Here is a 6234-nt window from a genome sequence, read left to right as displayed (position 1 = left end):
TCATGTCTTTGAACTCCTTGTGTTCGTCACAAACTGCAACACAAAAAGAGGAACAATGTTTGTTTAAATTTAGCTAACTGATAATTGCCTCATCTTTTTCCCACACAAACAGCCCACTAAACAGAGGTAAATTTACCCGAAATCTTCGTAGTTAATAATGGCATTATATTTCTCTCGACAACCCAGTGCCAGTCAATCCTCTGAAGTGAATGAAATTTGACAATGAAATTTGACAAATGAAGCACTTTGCGGTTCTTTGAGTGGTGAGGTCTGAGTTTAAAGTGTTATGTTAGCTACACAGCTTTCTGGAAACTCATAAGTCATCAGACAGAAGCTACACACAGTGTATCCTTGACATACAGTACATATTAACCTTCAACAAGACATTGTTGTACTAGGCTACATCCAAACTGGCTGAGAGAAAAGACAGCCAACAGAACTAGAGAGACAGAGGATTTGTCTCTTCCCAGAAAATGACCCAAAAAAACATTAGGCACCAAACGAAAGAAAAACAGTTTGAAAGAGGGAAGGACTATCTGGATACAAAAAAAATACAAATAAATTCTGTTGAGTGCCGTAATGAATGAGACCCAGATGTCAGAAGACTGTAGAGAAGCAGGATCTGGCTGTTCCCAGAAAATGCCAAGCTCAGGGGAGTATTAATTAGGGCACACCATAACAAAACACTTAGCAACGGAAAACAGAAATGAGCGCTTCTTATTGGACAGGTCCAGGAAATCTCTCTGTTTCAGTACGTTTCCTTCCATTTGGTTCCTAATGAACACAAGCCAGACGTCGCTGGTCCTGTCAGAAGGCCCTACCGTGATGGATGATGCTCTGGTCAAGGAGTTTCTGCATGATCTTAATGGCTGTGTCTCTGTCTGACGCCTCCTTGTGCTCCAGCAGCCAGTCGATCAGCTCCTTGGCCACGAAGCAGTTGGGATACGTCCTCAGGTGATGCCTGCGGTCCTTAATCACCTTCCCTTCATGTAGACGCAACCTGTGGAACGAACAACACAACGTCAGGCTATGAACAAACTGTAGCTTCTCTCCCTCTCGGTCTCTCTCTCGGTCTCGCTCTCGGTCTCTCTCTCGGTCTCTCTCTCGGTCTCTCTGTCATATGCTGTAACTACAGTACACATGTTCAGGAAAGATTAGGCCTATAGCTAGTAATGTAGACTATTCTTACCTTGTCTGTGGAACAACACAACGTCAGGCTATTGACATGTTTTGTAACTGTAGTGACATAACTTCTCCTATACTGACATAACTTCTCTCTCCCCCCACTCTCTCTCTCCCCTCCATTGTCTCTCTCCCCCTACCCCTTTCTCTCCCCCCACTCTGTCTCCCCTCTCCGTCTCTCTCTCCCCTCTCTGTCTCTCTCTCCCCTCTCTGTCTCTCTCTCCCCTCTCTGTCTCTCTCTCCCCTCTCTGTCTCTCTCTCCCCTCTATGTCTCTCTCTCCCCTCTATGTCTCTCTCTCCCCTCTCTGTCTCTCTCTCCCCCTCTCCTCTGTCTCTCTCCCCCTCTCCTCTGTCTCTCTCCCCCTCCTCCCCCCCTCTCCTCTCCTTCGCTCTCCCCCTCCTTCGCTCTCCCCCCCCCCCTCTTCTCTCCCTCCCCTGTCCCCCCCTCCCCTCTTTCTCTCCCCCCTCTCGCTCTCTCCCCCCTCCCCTCTTCTCTCTCTCCCCTGTCCCCCCCTCCCCTCTCTCTCTCCCCCTCCCCTCTCTCTCTCCCCCTCCCCTCTCTCTCTCCCCCCATCCTGTATGTACAGTCTTTTATAACATAGCTTTAGCTCCTCTTTCACGCGTCTGTACTTCATGTTCACTCTCTCAGGAAGGACATGTATGTACATGTATTGTGTATTCGTACCACATGTTCCAGTTTCTTGGTGGTTGTCTCCAAGAGGAAGTGACAACAACAAACAGGGTGGTGCACATTGGTGGCCTCAGAACGGTGGTTAGGTTAGATAGTCATTGTTACACCACAGCATACTGACTCATAGTATAGGCTATGTTTTTTAAAGTCGATAAGTTACACTTGTTTTATATCCTTCATTTAATTTAATTGTGTTCATTTGACGTTACGGACATTGTGTAACATAAAAGGATATTCAGAGAATTCTGTTTATGAGTGCAGTGTATGGATTATGAATGTGTTATGAAGCACTTCTGTAACCTAATAGGTTTTGCTCCTCAAATAAAGTGTTACCGGGTAGGACATCTGTCAATACTACGTTAGTTAGACAGGTCTGAGGATTATGTGTATGGATGGATTAGGATTGTGTTATGAAGTCCTTATGTAGGTATACGTGTGCTCTAAAGTGGACAGGTCTGAGGAGGATGTACGGAGGGATTAAGTGGACAGGTCTGATGAGGATGTACGGAGGGATTAAGTGGACAGGTCTGATGAGGATGTACGGAGGGATTAAGTAGACAGGTCTGAGGAGGATGTACGGAGGGATTAAGTAGACAGGTCTGATGAGGATGTACGGAGGGATTAAGTAGACAGGTCTGAGGAGGATGTACGGAGGGATTAAGTAGACAGGTCTGAGGAGGATGTACGGAGGGATTAAGTAGACAGGTCTGAGGAGGATGTACGGAGGGATTAAGAAATCCTTATATAGGTGGTGCACTTCCAATAAAGTTTGACAGATGTCCTCACTACAAATTAACTAACTGAAACATTCTAAAATGAACGATTAAAACAAGTTTCAACTGTTGACACAGTATGTATAATGGTCTGTCATGTAGGTGGTATCACTTCATATAAATCAGTCATCAGTCAGGTCTGTTATGTAGGTGGTATCACTTCATATAAATCAGTCATCAGTCAGGTCTGTTATGTAGGTGGTATCACTTCATATAAATCAGTCATCAGTCAGGTCTGTCATGTAGGTGGTATCACTTCCTATAAATCAGTCATCAGCCAGGTCTGAGAGAGGAGGAGTGTCTGTCCAGGTCGTTAAATGTCCCAGGCCTCCGCAGACAGACAGGATAGAATAAGAACTCTTTACACACAGTCTGGGTTCCTTGTCTATTCTGGCTCTTCTTCCAGTACGAAGATGACGAAAGACAGCAGATGTGCAACTAAACTAAGCAGGAGAGGAGAGGTTGAGGCAGACGAGCCAAAACTCAAGGTTGGCCAACGAAAGTGAATCTAGCTGTCTAACTGAATGATCCTTTAACCTTAAGTGCACCTACAGGACATGTTCATAGCAGAGTAATGCAAATGTTATGTAGCCTCTTGGACTGGTCAGTGAGAGTGACCCATGAACAACACTACAACTAAAACCACTAGACAGCAGATTAGTTAAAGAACAACTAGGAATAAAAGTAATCGTCCTCAAGACGTGTCCTGGATAGCCCTTGTGTTTATCGTAGTGATTTACCTATAATGTTAAATGGAGAAAGCTAACAAACAGCCATCATTCATTACAGCAGCTCCTCTGGCTCTTCTTGGTCTCTGTAGAATCTCCTACTGGCTAGCGTCTCCTGGATTAGATTTGGCAGCTCAGTCCGAGCCTTCGAGGCCCCACAGGGCTCTGGTCAAAGTAGTGCACTATGTAGGGCATAGGGTGCCATTTGGGACGCAGCGAGTAACCTAAACCCACAGGGCAACCCGCCATGAATCCACACGGCTTGGTTTCCTCACAATAATTATAAACCAGGGGTCCAAAATACCATTCTAACCCTACAGAACTCAAGGAAGCATAGGTTCATGTCATGTTATAAATGTGAGTGAAGCTAATCGTCAATACAACAGAGGTTAAAAGACGTGGCAACTACACCAGACTAGTACTGTGCAATGCTGTGGCAGGTTAAAAGTAGGGCCGGGACGGTACTTGTTAGTATCGTGGCAAGGAAACAAAACAAAGCGTATTTAACTTATTTAGGAAAACATTACATTGTCATCCAGAGACACATTTATATTCCAAGTTATAGCACAGAATATTCTACATACAGCAGGTTTTTAAAGGACGGTCTGCTTCCTGTTCTCATTTTTGCAGTATAAAAAAAAAAAATGCAATACTGGTATCATCACAGCCCTAGTTAAAAGAGACCATTTTAGTGAGGGTCAAAGATGAATCGTGATTGGGAACACTGACATTGAGTTTATTGATGTGATTTAACCTTGATGATAAAGTCCTGCGAACACACAGCAACTTTCCCCACACACATCTGACAGGTGATAAAACCTTTCAATGCCAATTATAATTAGTTATTTCACTGATGTTGACACTCACAAGGTGTCCCTTCTTGCTATCTCACTATTTCAATAGTGTTTTTTATGGCACCACTATTATGGGCCAAGGGTCTGTGTGTGTGTGTTTGCTCGCTCTGTTGGTCCACAAATAGGTGTTATTTCCCTTCCACTAACACAAGCAGCAGTAATTTTCGGATTGACACCACAATGAATGAATTAAATAATTGCTGTCAGTTACACGATGGAAGAAAAAAAACCTTTGACACTTGAAATAATCATATTGTGTGCACTAGGCCAGGACAATGCAATACACACTCGCATTGCAGACAGGTATTGTATTGTATTGTTTTGTATTTGTGCGTTGGTTTGAAATGGGGACAATTCACGCCTTTGTTTGAACAGGATCATACAGAGCTCTCAGCTCGAGCCAGCCACTCCTACCTCAACTGCTCTCCGGTGACCAGAACCTCGGCCATGCGCTCGAGCTCCGCAGCCTTCTTCTGCATTGTGTTCCCGATACCATCCATCTCTTTACAACTGTCAAAATAACGGAACTATTATCAGCACTTTTAAATACTGTACACAGGCCAAGGCATCATCGCCTGTGAAAACGTGCCTACAGTTCACCATGCATGGCTTGTTAATTACATATGGAGAGGCAGCTGTCTGAATAGCTCAACTGTATTCTGCCCTAATGACTGTAGCTATACTGTATTACAGTGTCATAACTGTGACGTAACCAGTCATTTGTTTATCATGCATTGCAGAATATCAACAGCACAGCACAATCTATTGAAATGAACTGGATATTAGATAACGTTAGCTCACAGTGCAATCATATTCTCCATGATCACAGGCAAAACACTCCTGCTGTGCCTGCTGTGGTCCATCTCTGACACACACTGGCTGTAGTATTTCATCATTACTCGCACATTTAAATGCATCAAAAATTTATAATTTACCTTGCTACCACCATGGATGAAAAATAGCTGATTTATTGTTCCTCGAGATCACGTTGTCCTAGATTTGCAAACCAGCAGCATAATCTGAGAAATTCATTACAAAAAAACTAGTTTCGCACAGGGAAAAATTATCAGCTGCTATCGTTATGCCAGAGGGGAGGCTAGTTTGGCTAGTTTAATGTTGAACTTCTTTTGTATTCTAGAAATTAAACTGGTCCGCTAACCATCAAATGTATGCATAATCTTTTCTCGTCGGTAAAGCTTCATCCAACGAACAGCGATTCCTCGTGACATTTGCATATATTTCTTCAGTAGTAATGAGCTCCCCTCGCACCTCTGTTTACTACCCGATCCTATCATGAAAAGCACGTTGACACAGTGCAGTGTCGTCAACTATTTTTCAGGGAGATCTGCTATTGGCTTCTAGATTTGTCGCCAGAAGACGCTAGATGACGTTTTACCGTTGCCGCGATGACGTCACATCACGATTTCGCTTTGCTGCGGCACAACTGCGGTCCCCCACGTAACGTTTTCGCCGTCTTCCGCCGCACATTGTGCTTCTCTGACTGTTGCCGCGTTCAAGTGCTAGTCGGAACTCGGATATTTCCAACTTGCTAATAGGTTGTAGTTATACACGTGCCTCGTGCACCCAGTTAGCAATTCGGAAATGTCCGAGTTTCCTAGTTCCAACTAGCACGTAACGCGGCGTATGTGTGCGTCGTTGCTGTGACGTCTGTTCACAGAGAGCTTCTCCCACTGTCGTGTGCGGCAGAATTGAGTGGGAAACGTCGCTAAATGCTATCAAAACCATAGAAACCCCCTGTGTCAAAACCTCAAAGGCAGCATGAAAAACATCAGAATTTGTCGCTAGAATCTTTTACCAATAAAAGTCGCTGGAGGGGTCTGAAAACTCGCTTAATATAGCGACAAAGTTGCTAAATTGGCAACGCTCGAGACAAGTGGGCATTCATGACCCGCACTGTGGGAGTTGACCAAGAAGGCGCGGTATATGCAAATATTACAGAGTCGGATCAGTGGACTAGTCTCAAACCAACAAACTGCACTCACCCG

The 6234-nt window shown here is 44.4% G+C and overlaps 1 pseudogene across 1 annotated transcript in view; it reads right to left on the bottom strand.

Moving 5' to 3' along the window:
* LOC311139379 (DEP domain-containing mTOR-interacting protein-like) overlaps window positions 1–5533 on the bottom strand; it is a 55449-nt pseudogene extending 49916 nt beyond the window's left edge. Inside the window, exons 1-3 of the transcript XR_014615479.1 lie at window positions 5164–5533; window positions 4643–4738; window positions 703–1000 (exon numbers count right to left, since the gene is read on the bottom strand). The product of XR_014615479.1 is annotated as a DEP domain-containing mTOR-interacting protein-like (transcript). The remainder of the gene's footprint in view (window positions 1–702; window positions 1001–4642; window positions 4739–5163) is intronic.
* Between the last annotated feature and the right edge of the window lie 701 nt (window positions 5534–6234).

The sequence above is a fragment of the Coregonus lavaretus genome, assembly GCF_964263955.1.
Source record: "Coregonus lavaretus genome assembly, chromosome: 13".
Taxonomy (NCBI): Eukaryota; Metazoa; Chordata; class Actinopteri; order Salmoniformes; family Salmonidae; genus Coregonus; species Coregonus lavaretus.
Note: the sequence above shows the minus strand (reverse complement) of the source record. Positions and strands in the feature narration are given on the sequence as shown.